The sequence below is a fragment of the Xenopus laevis genome, chromosome 7S (assembly GCF_017654675.1).
Source record: "Xenopus laevis strain J_2021 chromosome 7S, Xenopus_laevis_v10.1, whole genome shotgun sequence".
NCBI classification, from domain to species: Eukaryota; Metazoa; Chordata; class Amphibia; order Anura; family Pipidae; genus Xenopus; species Xenopus laevis.
Window position 1 is genome coordinate 27,903,497 of NC_054384.1, and position 14,274 is coordinate 27,917,770.

The 14,274-nt window shown below is 38.8% G+C and overlaps 1 protein-coding gene across 1 annotated transcript in view; it reads right to left on the reverse strand.

Annotated features, from left to right (window-relative positions):
* The window catches only part of LOC108697472 (zinc finger matrin-type protein 4), a 277,352-nt gene extending 263,498 nt beyond the window's left edge, over nucleotides 1–13,854 (reverse strand). The window contains exon 1 of the mRNA XM_018227533.2: nucleotides 13,332–13,854. The gene's annotated coding sequence lies outside the window, so the exon portion shown is untranslated. The remainder of the gene's footprint in view (nucleotides 1–13,331) is intronic.
* Between the last annotated feature and the right edge of the window lie 420 nt (nucleotides 13,855–14,274).

Here is a 14,274-nt window from a genome sequence, read left to right on the forward strand (position 1 = left end):
ATACAGGTATTGGATCAGTTATCCAGAAACCCATTATCCAGAGAGCTTCACATTTCAGAAAGTCCATCTCCCATAGACTCAATGTTATCCAAATAAGCCAAATTAAAAAAAAAATATTTCATTTTCCTCTGTAATAATAAAACAGTACATTGTACTTGATCCAATATAATTAATCCTTATTGGAAGCAAAACCAGCCTATTCGGTTTATTTAATGTTTACATGATTTTCTATTTGACGTAAGGTATGAAGATCCAAATTACAGATCCATTATCCAGAAAACCATAGGCCCAGAGCATTCTGGATAACAGGTCCCACACCTGTACTTTGAAATAACAATGCCACCCTCTGGTCAGTTCATGACCCTTCTTGGCTCACTCACTTCGTTTTCTGAGCAGAGCAACATCTCAAGAGCTTTTTCTTTGCCAGAAAATTCATTTTAATCTAACCCTAACCAGTCAGCCAAAATAACCAGCAGGTGGTGATGTTGTTTCAAATCCACTATGTTAGCAGTGTAAAAACTGCTGATCGGTTGACATTGAAAAATAATGAATGCAAATTGTGGGAATATTTAGAAGAGTGCTCTGAGCTTTTTGCATTCATTAGTTTGGAGGATTTACCATTCATTTAAGGACAGCTATCTGTGAGTCCATGCTAACCTAAAGGAAGCATTTAAGGGATGTGACCTAAGTAATAAATCCAGACAAAAACTGGAGCAGTATAATAGCTAATCAAGAAGAGGGCAATGATGAAGCACTTTTACCAATCACTAAACAAACCGATGATGGCTGTTCTCACATGCAGATACATTTTCATCACCCAATTAGTACACCTTCATTTACAATGACAGCTCTAATTAGATTAGATTTATACAGAAGAAATTGCTATTTAAAAGAGTCAAGGTTACATATTATATTTTTTAGTCAGGGAATTCATCTGATAGTTTGATCCTGCTAGTTTAATATTGTCATTGTGTTAAAATGTTAAATATTATATGTGCATCTTAATGATTTGCAACCCTTAAACTCTCTGCAAAAACAGGGAAGAGCTGGTAGATTTGGATTTCCATCTCTTCCTACAGTACTTTCACATACACAGAAATTTCACTCCTTCTTATTCTTGATTTACTTTTGATTGGGGATAATTAAACTTACCTTGGATCAGTGTTCACAAGGGTCTACAGCCATAAATCTTATACATTCAAGCAAGGGAGGGGGAGTCAACACATTCTACTATCCAGTACGATTCTGATGGCTCTCCCTGATTTGAAATTTGTTTTATCCCTGTACTAGCAGCATTATAAGCATTTTAATGGATTGGATTGGGGTTTGCGGCAGGTACACTCATTTTAAGCAGTCAGCGTTTTTTGTAAACATTACTCTAACCTGATATATTTTTGTAAAAGTTCTTTAAAAATAATAAATGCATTGTAACAATTTTCATCACCTCTGTATTTCAACCCATTGATTTGCAGGAAGAATAACCATATGATTGCCCAATGCCTTATCTGCCACGATGTTGTGTGGCACAACCCATGTTCACCACTTTGTGCCTATTGGGATTGTTCAGCCTTATCAGGGACTGTTGGAATATGTGGGGGGAAATGAAATGCTCACAATCTGCTGATCACTTTTAGGCTTGTGACACACGGGCAGAATCGGGGAGATTTAGTCGCCTGGCGACTAATCGCCTCTTCTTCTGGGCGACAATCTCCCTGAACTGCCGTTGTGTGTCTTTCCGTCCGCTGTAATGAAAAGTCACCTGCATTAAAGCACATGCGGAGCTGCGTTTTCCGAAGTTGCCCAAAGTTTCCTCGTGAGGCAACTTCGGAAAATGTAGCATAGTGGTTTTATTTCCTAATGATTTACAATATATATATATACTGTATATCTGCTTTGATATACAGTATGAATTAAATCTTTGGATGGAGTCAAGTAAAACTTAGGTATTGTTTACCCAGCAATAATCCTTGGAATAAACAAACAGACAGCAGAAAGACAATACACTAGATAGACAACATATTTAAGCAACAAATTAGAATTTTGTGTTTTATGACAAAGTTTTGCACATGTTATTGCACAAGTCAGCATTTGGGTTATGGGTTTTTTAAGAATTCTGGTATAAAAGGCAGCCCCCACTTCATCAGTAGCTTCACCTCAGACTCCTGAAAGAGTGCAAGGACATTTGGATCATCGTTTGATTATTGGGAACCTGAAGGTCACGTGCCAGAGGTGGTGGGGCTCCCCGATTTGTACTGAATTAATGCTGAACTGGCTATTCTTGTAACTACAATTATACAAAAATAAGTAAATCTATTTTATTCTATTCTTACTTGTGTGTGTGTCAGTTATTGCTCACTAACAGAAGGCTTAATAAATGATCCTGCATGTTTTTATTTATATTTATTATTAATGTCAATTAATACAAATTATTAATATCTAGTATAAGTAAAACTAAAGCAACTGGAGACGTTTCACTACTCATCCGAGCAGCTTCTTCAGTTCAACTGTGCAGGGTCGGACTGGGCCCCCGCCGGCCAGACACCCACCCCCGATCTGCAGGGACACCCGCTGGCTTCTGCATATGCATGCCTACACAGCCTACAGATCGTAATAATCTTTTAAGCCCCACAAGCTTTCATGCCCCCAGTTTGTTCAGTGGTTTACCAAAAAGCCAACTAATGAGAGTTAGGAGAATCACTTCTAATGATACCCTATATGCTTATGAATCAGAAAAAATGGTTAATACGTTTGCAGTAAAGGGTTACGATAAAAACATACTCTTAAAAATTCGTGAGGAGGTGGGAAAAATTCCACGTGCCAATCTACTTACAAAAAAGAATGTCACACCCAAACAGAAACGGATCCCTTTTGTTTCAACTTATGATACAAATGCTAAATACATAAGAAAAACAATTCTTAAACATTGGAAGGTTTTAAAATCTGATATTAAGCATGGAAATCTTTTTACTTTGCCGCCGATTTTTTCATACAAAAGCAGAAGGAACGTTGGAGATCTGGTTAAAAAGAAACTTGGGTCCGTTGTGAATACTAATAACAAAAGTAGTAGCAGGGTTGGCACTTTCCCCTGCCTCAACTGTGGCCATTGTACGGGCATTACCAAAGACTATTATGTGGTTCATCCACAAAAAGGCACAAAGCATTTTACAAAGGGCTTCCATACATGTGATTCTAAGAGCGTAATTTATTGCCTAAAATGCCCGTGTGCTTTGGCTTATGTTGGGCAAACAAGTAGACCTGTTAAAATACGCTGAAATGAACATAAAGCGGCCATTCGAAATTACAAACCAACCCCAAAAGAAACAAACAAAGAAACTAACAAGAAAAAGATTAAACAAGAAACCCTTTTGTACAAACAATTTTTTGATAAAGACCATAGAACTTCCCAGTTAAGGTGGCAGGTATTGGAGAAGGTAATGACTGCTGATTATAATTTAAAATTAAAATTAACTCAGTGTGAAAGTTACTGGATCTGGTTGTTACAAACACAGACCCCAAGAGGGTTAAATGAGGAATTCAGCCTGACTAGCTACTTGTAACAGTTTCCAATTTCTATGTGTCTAATTTGTTTCCTTATTCTTTACAGATTCTCCTAATTTGTTTCAAATAGAATCTAGTAGCAGGGGAAGGTATGGCTATATTTATTTCCTTTTCCAAATAAGGTCTTGTGACAATTTAGTGTACTTGCTGAACTATAAACTACTGTTTTGTAATTTGACCGTATTGTGTAAGTTTATTTCTAACAGCATTCAAGTTTCGCATTTCACGGATGTTATGCTTGGACTTTATAAAAAAGAACTTTTTACATTTTCCTGGACTTATGTTCTAACTGTATAACTAATTGTATATTTACATAATTGGAGGGGTGGATACCTGCAATTAACGAATTTTACGGAAGGTGGTGGGTGGTTTTGAGCACCTGATGAAGGGGTACGCCCCCGAAACATTGTATTGTTGGATTGACATTAAACACGGGAGCAATCCCTTGAGCATGTTACATGTGCTGGAGTTACTTTTTGCTCATTAATTGTGGAGGGGCCGTCCTCCTATACCCCAGGCACCGTACGTAACCTATTGGAGAGGCCAGATGTGCGTGTGCAAATTTTTGCCTAATCGCAACTGTGGTTCTGGGTCATAAACGAACCCTTATGATTCTATTGGTTAATGTATGTTTTAGGACAAGGAGGCAGCAGAACCCCAGGAATTCTATTAAGGTACTTGTTTCCAAAGCTGGTCACACATAGCTTCTCTCAGCAGTGCTGCATCCATTCTGCATCCTGCTGCATTTGTGAGCAAGTGATGCTGGGGAACCCTGAATCTTCCACCACCTTGAAGACTACTTGCACCTAAAGATTCAATCGCAACCACCATTTTGGCCACCAGAAATTTATGCAATCCCAAATATGGAATTTTTTGGCAAATCCCCCCCCTCCGTCTCTGCTGCATTAAATATATAACTATGGTGACTTGCATCCGGCATTGCACTTTGCATGTTGCACAGTAAATGAGTGGATACCTGCAATTAACGAATTTAAGGAAGGTGGTGGGTGGTTTTGAGCACCTGATGAAGGGGTGCTTTAATAACCACATTTACATGTTTCCTTAAATGTTATAGACAATTCAAACTTGTATTCTGAACAGCAATATACTCCAGCAGTAACATGCAATCTAGTTTATGAGTGCGAGACTGGGCTGGCGGGACACCAGGAAAAAACCCAGTGGGCCCTGGCCCCCCAGTTCAACCCTGGACGTAACAAAAAGTAAAGTTGTCTTCTCAGCTTATATTTTGGCCACCAATGAGAGTATTCCTGGAGTACTCATGAGATGCACAGAGCAGAAAGAAAATGAGGTCAAAACAAAGGCTAAGTTCTGCTTGTTAACTTGGATCCAATTAGGTAATAAGAGACACTCCATGCCACATTTGTTGCAGGTCTTGCATTCCACAACTACTTATTGTGTTTACTTGAAAACACTGGCCACTATGGGTTGCTAGAACTGGAGCAAACTTTGCACCTTCAAATTTTTTAAACTGTCGACTATACAACAGTCATCACACAATGATCAGCAGAAGAATGTTAGCAACAACATTATCAGGGAACAATCGGCGACAATTATTGACAGGGAACAAACTGTATGAGGTTGATGGATGGAAGAGATTTAATAGAAATGTAAAAAGGATAAAAGCATTTAAATGTAGTGACACTACACTTTGGATTCCAGCTTATAATTTCAAGTCAGGGCTTTCCATTTGAAGTACAAAATAGCAGGGTTGTGGGAGCACTCCAAGGCTAAGTAAAATTATATAAATAGAATGGAAGTGCTACTGATCTGGCCAAATGAACTACAAAACTACAAAAAATTATATCATTTTACATAGCCTTGGAGTACTCCCACAACCCTGCTGATGCTGGAGGTTTAGCAGTTATGCTGCCAGGAGTCACTTATCCCAGTAGATGCTATCATGCAGGGGGATGTCAGCCTTTGAATACTATTACCAGGGGTAAATATTTAGGGACTGCCATGTGGGGTTTACTTTGACATGGTATGGTGGCTAACAAATTTTATGATCATAACTTTGTAACTAAAAACCCCTGTTTTTGTAATGCACTTGCATAGATACTAGATTACTTATGAGACAGGGGACCAGAGAAGGTGCATTGTTCAATACTCCCTCTTGTTCTGTCCTGTTTAAGCCCTGATTGCCAACTACAAAGGGTCACAAACAACAAGTGTGATAAACAGACATTACTAGAGGCGGTACCTGTTCTATGGGCTTACAGTATTATCTAAGCATGAAGTGTGTTTGAAACCTGGCTTAGATTGTAAGCTCCACTGGGGTAGGAACTCATGTAAATGATGAACAGGGGAGCACCTGCCATATGGCAAGGTAAAAACAACAGCATTCCCCTGCAAGTTACCAGGTGTGACAAAAAGCTGCTCCTTGTATCTTTAAGAGCCTAAATTATGGGTTTTAAATCGGAATTTTGGCTCTTCAAGTGCATGAGAGCACAATAACGATGCAGCATCACAGGACCTGACTCAGGGCAGCTGAGAGATCAAATCTCCCCTGATGATTAACAATCTATGTAAATCAAAACAGAGCAAGTATATAAACAAAACAAGTTGGTAGGATTATTTATTATGATTGGATCACTAGGAAATTGCCATTAATGGTAACTCAACATTACTGCACCATGTTTTTCCCAGAGTAAAATGAACTGGCTGATATAGGGCACAATGACATGAAGGAAGGCATTCATTGGTATTCCAAGGTGATGTTTTGATATAACATGGCCTGCCATGGTAGTTTATCCAGGGCTATTATTCACTTCATCATCAGATGAATTGGGCCAGTATGCAATTTGCTAAAACACTGTGCTTGCTTGCTTGGCTTATCGATTACACTCATTAGTGCTAAAGACTGGAGGTGCAAAATAGTGCTATGATACAGTGACCATTGCTATAAAAAGCTGTATATCCATACAGTAGAATACATATAGTTTTCTAAACCTTTGTAAAAATGTATAGCTAGAGCTAAAGTCCTACGATATTTGTTTATTAGACTCATAACACCAAGGCTCATGTCACAGATCCCAAGGGAAGATCTGTGGTTAGATGCTCAGTGGAGAAGGACTAACAAGAGAAGGTCCTAAATTCTCTTTTTTTTAAGAGGAAGCTAAGCTTCCCTAATCTTCATTACTGTCAAACTTTCCAGAATATTGTGCCAGCAGGACGGACCCTTAAAGGGGCTGTTCACCTTTGCCATAACTTTTTGTATGATGTAGGGTGTGATGTTTCCAATTTGCAATTGGTTTTAATTTTTTGTGGTTTTTGAGTTATTTCGTTTTTTATTCAGTACCTCTAAGGATTGCAATTTCAGCATTCTGGTTGCTAGGGTCCAAATTACCCTAGCAACCATGAATTGATTTGAGTAAGAGACTGGCATTTTAATAGGGGAGGGTCTGAATAGAAAGATGCTGAATAGAAGCAATAAAAGGTATCAATAACAATAAATGTGTAGCCTTCAGGAGCATTTATTTTTAGATGGGGCCAGTGACCCCCATTTGAAAGCTGGAAAGAGTCAGAAGAAGAAGGCATATCATGTAAAAACTATATAAAAAAAACAACTATTGATGGCCAATTTGAGAAGTTGCTTAGATCTGACCATTCTATAACACACGAAAAGTTAACTTAAAGGTTTAAAATACCTTTAATCAAGAGTTCTTGTGCACCTCTGCTTGAGATGAGAAGTTGCCTCTACTGAACACAGCCATTTTCCTTCAAGGATCAAAATGATTTAAAGTGGGTGGGTTACCTTTAAGTGAAATTTTAGCCAATGGCCAATTCTAGTCAGTATCCAATTGGTCTTCATTATTTATTTTGTTTATAGTTTTTATTATTTTCTTTTTTCTTCTGATTCTTTCCAGCTTTCAAATGGGGGGTCATTGACTCCCTCTAAAAATAAAAAGTTACACATGTATTGTTATTACTACTTTTTATTGCTCATCTGTCAAGCGCTATCCTATTCATATTCCAGTCTCTTATTCAAGGTAAGGTAATTTGGACCCTAGTAATCAGATTTCTGAAACTGCAAACTGGAGAGCTGCTGCATAAAAAGCTAAATAACTCAAAAACCACAATTGCAAATTGTCTTAGAATATCATGCTCTACATCATACTAAAAGTTAAATCAAAGGTGAACAATCCCTTTAACACCCATAAGCCATCAGCCCAACAAACTTATAAGGTAATGTTGAGCAAATCTGCACCAGAGCTTTGTCACCAGTGCAAACCAGTGTATAATCAGTGTATAATGAACTTAGATTAGTTTAACCTAGTGAAATTAGATTGATGAAGGCTGTCAGTCAAGCATTTGACTTTCTGCTCTGTAACATTGCTCTGTTGTCAATTTGTCTCATATTGCTATATAAGGCTGTAAATCTCAAGGTTACTTGAAACATTAAGGTACAGTATATGCTGGGCACAAATCTCATGTAATCATCAGTAATTCTCAAGTTTGTTTTCAGCCCAAGGCTTGTAAAACCATTCTGCAGAACTGTAAACTTTTCATTGTTCCCTGTGCCCTTCAAATAAATCCCTGTTCAGAAACCTGACACTTAAGCAAATAGTTGGAATCTGAACCAGCAGAACACAGCAGGATTAAATCTATGCAGATATTTTATAAGTGTGGCATTGCGGAATAAAATCCTCAGTGCTTGATTACAAGCAGAATTGTATTTGGTTGGTACTTGTCCAGGCTCCTCTCGATCTGGGCACTGACAATACCTGCTATTTACCAGCTTAAAGGTACACTGACACCAAATTAGTGATAAGTGAAATTTGTGGCCAGGTTTCACAACCAAAAAAGACACCCATAGACTCCAGTGGGTGAAAAAAATTCACGATTTGGGATTCGGCCGAATCCTGAATCCTTCGTGAAAGAGTCGGCCGAATACCGAACCGAATCCGAACCCTAATTTGCATATGTAAATTAGGGGTAGAATAGGAAAAAGTGGAAAAAATTCTTCTTTTGTGACGAAAAGTCATGTGATTTCCCTACCCACCCCTAATTTACATTTGCATTTTGCATTCGCCAACAAAAAAAATAGTGTTTTCATCATTGCATCTTGCATGTACTTAAAATTACTGGCAGTGATTTTTGTGCTAGACATACTTCAAGCAGGTCATAAAAAATGCACATTATGCAAATAAAATGCTTTGCATGTACAAGTATGGGATCTGTTATCCGGAAACCCATTATCCACAAAGCTCCCAATTACGGAATAGCCATCTCCCATAGACTCCATTTTATCCAAATAATCCAAATTCTTAAAAATTCTTACCTCTTTCTCTGTAAGGGCTCTTACACATGAGCGTTTTTACCTGCGCTTCCCTGCGTTCCGTTTTTCGGCGTTCAGCCGCAGGGGAGCGCAGGAATAGACGCATTTCATTATTTCAAATGGGGCTGTACTCACACAGGCGCGTGTAGGCGCCGAACGCAGGTTGAGACGCAACATGCTGCATTTTTCCTGAGTTCGGCGCCTACACGCGCCTGTTTGAGTACAGCCCCATTTGAAATAATGAAATGCGTCTATTCCTGCGCTTCCCTGCGGCTGAACGCCGAAAAACAGAACGCAGGGGAGCGCAGGTAAAAACGCTCATGTGTAAGAGCCCTTATAATAATACAGTTCCTTGTACTTGATCCAAACTAAGATATAATTAATCCTTATTGAAAGCAGCCTATTGGGGTTATTTAAGGTTTATTTGATTTTCTAGTAGACTTAAGGTATGAAGATCCAAATTACAGAAAGATCTGATATCCTGAAATCTCCAGGTCCAGAGCAAACTGGATAACAGGTCCCATATCTGTATTTTTTTTTTTTTTATTAAAGCATTTCCCTGTTTGTTTGATGATTATGGCAAATCTTTTCAGGGACCCAAGCTCTGTTTTGTGACATGTACTCTGAAGTTATATAATAAAACCCTTTATTTCTCCACTACCTCCCCTAATGCATTTTTGGTCCTCATCTTGAATAATCACATGACATATTTCAGTTTTTTTCATTTATCTGGGGATCACAGAGCAGTGACACTCGCTAACACGGCATCAGGGGGTCAAGGATAGAGGCATAATTTAATACAGAACCAGGAGACCGCTTGCAGAGAAATGCTGTTCAAAGCCACTAAAAAAGACAAATGATAAAAGTGACATTATGATGACAAATTGCGCTCATTAAACTAACCTTGTCCTGTACGATCAGACAGTGCAGAATATAGAACAACAAAACAGGTCGCATTTCCATCTCCCTTTTTTTGTGAGCACACGTATAAAAGTATAGACCATTCCAAATTTTTCACTTTCTGGACGGATTATACAGCTCATTATGCCACAAATTGCATCGGTCAAAATCCACAGAATCGTTTTTAAATAAAAATAGGTCAAGTTCTCTTTTACAAACTTTTTATTTTAGTTCTGCCTAAAAAAATATATATATTTTTTTTTTTATATGACGTTGCCAAAGGCAAATTTATTTTTTGTATGACGGGTTCATTATAAGATTGTAAATTGCTGCCCTTGTGTGCTGTGAACCATGATGACTTGTCCCACAAGATTAGGCTCTGATTCCATTGACACAGTGACAAGCTGGGTATTTATTTGTGTAAATCTTGTAGGGTTTTTTTTTTGTTAACAGTTTAAAGCAATTCCAAATACCATGGTACAAGAAGGAATTAATAATGATAATGAATAATAATAAAAATGAAACTGCCTGGGATCTCTTTTTGAAAGAGAAACTGTCATGAATTGAACATTAACATTACATTCCCCTATTGAAATTCATGTTATGATTAGGGAGGAGAGATAAGTGATAATTGAAATATTTTTTTCTGGAAAGGCAGCAACGAAAAAGGAACAATAATAAATGTATTAGTAGATTTTGCATTTCATATAGGCAGTACAGTATGAGGGTGTAGCCTATCGTGAGCACAATTTTAATCTACATATTTGGGTTTATATACTGTGAGTGGGTGCTGTAATAATGTTTATTCCTCTGGAGACTCCAGTGGCACAAGACTGCTCAAACAGGGCAATATTGTTCTGTTTCAGCAGGTCAACTTGTACAATATTTATTACTTCTGCAAATTCTTTCCCTCCTGCTCTTTGTACTTCTCACACACACACAGACACAACTGGGGTGAACTTTGCTCCCAGCCTCCAGGGCCCCTGTCTGCATGAACAGAGAGCGATTAGCTTTTCCAGCAAGTTCCTCCTTTTATCTACCATGACTGTGCATATAAGGTTCAAGCTTCCACTGTAGGTCCCCTCTGATTCAAACCTACACCTACACGCTCATATTCCTAACACTGGCACACAATCGCACAGAGGCTCTATCCTCCACCTAGTCAGTCATACCTCCCAACTGTCCCGTTTTTAGAGGGACAGTCCCTCTTTTGCCAGCTCAACCCACAGTCCCTCATTTGTACTGGAAAGTCCCATTTTTCTCTGAACAGCCAGAAAAAGAAATAAAGTTTCTAACTTAATTGGCTTTTGGCAGAGAGCACAGAACAGCCACAGCTGCAGATAAAATATTTTTGTAACAATTACGAAATAATCAAATAAGTAATTGTAACAATATAAGATAACAGGTCCCTTGGGAAAAGTTAAGCTGTCCATAGTTGTAAAGATTTTTAAAAGATCTTTTCATTATCGTGAGACCACGATTATCTCTAAATGATCGTTTAAATGTACAATTAGTCCATCAACTAAAAAGACCATTTCAAGCGATATTGACAGGAAAACTGAGGGGAGCTGCCTGCTTGGTCCACTCCAAACATAGATAGATTGCACTGGGACCGATACATTTTTTTTAACCTTGGCCGATCAGTTTTCTGACAGATGTTGGACGAAAAATCGTAAGATGCACAATAGTTCAATTCCCACATAATTTGACGGATTGGTCGGATTTCACTGAAATCGATCGGTCACCAACGAAAGATCTTTGCATCTATGGGGACCTTTAGACTCACAGCTTAAAGGGCAATTCATCTTCATTAGCTAAACTATAATAACTGGAAAAAAAACACAGAAATATGTTCAAACTTTCATAACCTGCCAAATTTTGTAAAATGAACATGGTAATTAGGGGTGTGGCCACAAAAATGGGAATGGTCAAAAAAATTTGGCAACTTTTTTGTCCTTTTTATTTCCAAAATGTTGGGAGGTATGTGGTCTCTCCTTGTTGGGACAACAGGCTGTCCCTACTTGTTAGCCCTCTCTAACTCTCACTCCTAGAGTAAATTTACTTGCCATTACTATTCTCTAGTGAGCCCTGAAGGTACTAATGTCCTTATATGTGTAGCCACTTCGGTTTGGATGCTGCCTCTTGATGTTTCTAGGCCAAAATAAAGGAAGTGCCTTAGCAAGGCACTGCCTTATGTGCTATTTAGCCTCCTGCAGGGGAATTCCTCTACAGAACAACCTTAAGGGTTGCTGGCTAAACTGGAACATTAAATTAACTATTGACATTAATATAAATAAAATATATTTTACCTCCTTACATACCCATTAATTCATAGCTGAGTGGAAAACGAGGGGATAACTCTAGTATGGAATAATAAAACAGGTACAATTCTCATATAGTTGAAAAGAGCCACCACTAGCCCCTTTTCGGCTCACTTACTGCACATGCTCTTTGATCTCCTGCCCTGAAGCCAGATACAAAGTTTCAGAAATGTAATTTAATAAGAGGCTTTTGGCCGAGAGTCCAGAATACTTAGCACCTGCACCTGCATTTGTAATAATTTATGATAAGCAGAGAGCCCAGAATTCTATTTAAGATAAGCAAGTCTTTTGGAAGAACTATTACTCACAGCTTAAAGGGCAAGTTTAACTTCATTAGCAAAACTGTTAAAACACACAGCATGGCCCTAAAAGTGTGTTCAAACTTTTATAACCAAATTTTGCAAAATGGGCATGGAAATTATGGGGTGTTGTCATAAAATTGGCATGGTCAAAAAATGTTGGCCTTCTTTTAATTTTTCAAATGTTACATGAGCATGAGCTTAGGGACCACTTGAAAATATACAGTATATATGTAACTATTCCATTAGGAGTACAACCCAAAATGGATGGCTGCTGTAGCAATTACCCTTCCATGAAGCAGCAAACACCTGCCAGAATTTGCCTGCACTAACACCTGTTTGGGGTCCCAGATTTTTCTGTGTGGTACCAAGAGTAAGCACCCTCCACTTTAGATTGGCATACAGCATTGTACAGAGAAACATAAGGCAAAGTTGTTGCCAAGCTTAGTGAAAAGGTCTGGGTGGGCAGCAAGAAGCATAGTCTAAACAAGTGTAGCACACCCTTGGGTGAAGCCAATGTGTATGAATTGGTAACTCCAGCACACTCAGTGACACCCCATATCTTTACCTGATTAACCACAGCAAGGTAAATTTTGCTTAAATAATAAGATCCCTTTTTAGTATTTGAATGTAGTAAATGGCAGGGATCTGAATATAACCAGCAATATTAAACAACATGCATATTATAAAACAGTACCAGCTTAACACTATTATGTAACATATACAGCAAACTAAATACTGTGTTAACTCCCCTGTCACAGTCCCAAATGATTTGCGCACGTTGGGGCCCTTTAGTATTAATCCTCACCAAATCAATGTCTGTTAATGCTGTTCCTTTAGTTTGCTAGCTAGAGGCATAACACTTGCCACTTAAAAACACCATCCTTCCTGGTTAGGAATCACTTGGCAGATAAAAGTTCACAGTTCCCCAATAGGGTATTGAAGTTTACTTACAGTCTGTGCTCCTAAATCACTGGATCACTTGAATAGCAGATATGAGCAGATAATGTCCAGGCCCGGACTGGCAATCTGTGGGTTCTGGCAAATGCCAGAGGGGCTGCTGTATGGTTCCATAGAAAGTTACCATATAGTGGGCTGGTAGGAGGCTGTTTTGGGCTGGTAGGGGGCTGTTTGGGCCTCTGTGTACTTGGAATGGCAGGGCCTATTTTGACTCCCAGTCCAGGCCTTGCTCTGTCCTCCAGCAGTGTTATCACCTGGACCTCTGTTCAGCCTTCCAGCCTGGGACTTTCTCAGCCAGACAGCTTCCCTGGGTTCAGGATCTCTGCAGCTGGCTTTCTCTCTCTCTGGCTGATCTCTCTCCCCAAAACAGGAGACACACAGCAGTCTGATGTTCCCTGCTGTCCCACAGATCTCTCCTTTACCCCCAAAGTCAGAGAGCAGTCCCTCCTCCAAAGCATTTTGCAACCTTTCTCATGATTGTTAGTCCCAAGGCCCATGCAGGGTTCTGAGCTCTGCTGCATGCTGGGAAATGTAGTTCTGTTACTGTCCACTCTATAGAAATCCAGGCTCTTTGTTGTGGTGAGTTGCTGATTATATTTATTGCATAATTAGGGGTGTTACACAAGCAAAGGTCAAAACTAGAAAACAGCAAAAAAGCAAGAAAAGGCTTGAGCAGGATCTGACAGAACAGAAGTTAATTTAAGCAAAGTTAGTAATGTGACAACTTAATTTAAATATGAAAATCCAAAATCTTAAGCAGCACTGTGTGATTGCTCCAAGGCTCAGATTCATCAGAAACATCAGCAGTGCACCAAATAATGTGGCCCAGTGTGTCTAAAAGAAGAGGTACATGCCAGTCTCTCTTAAAATATACCATAAAACACACAACACAAGGCTAATTAATAATTAATTCAAACTTGTATTACGTGGGAGCTCA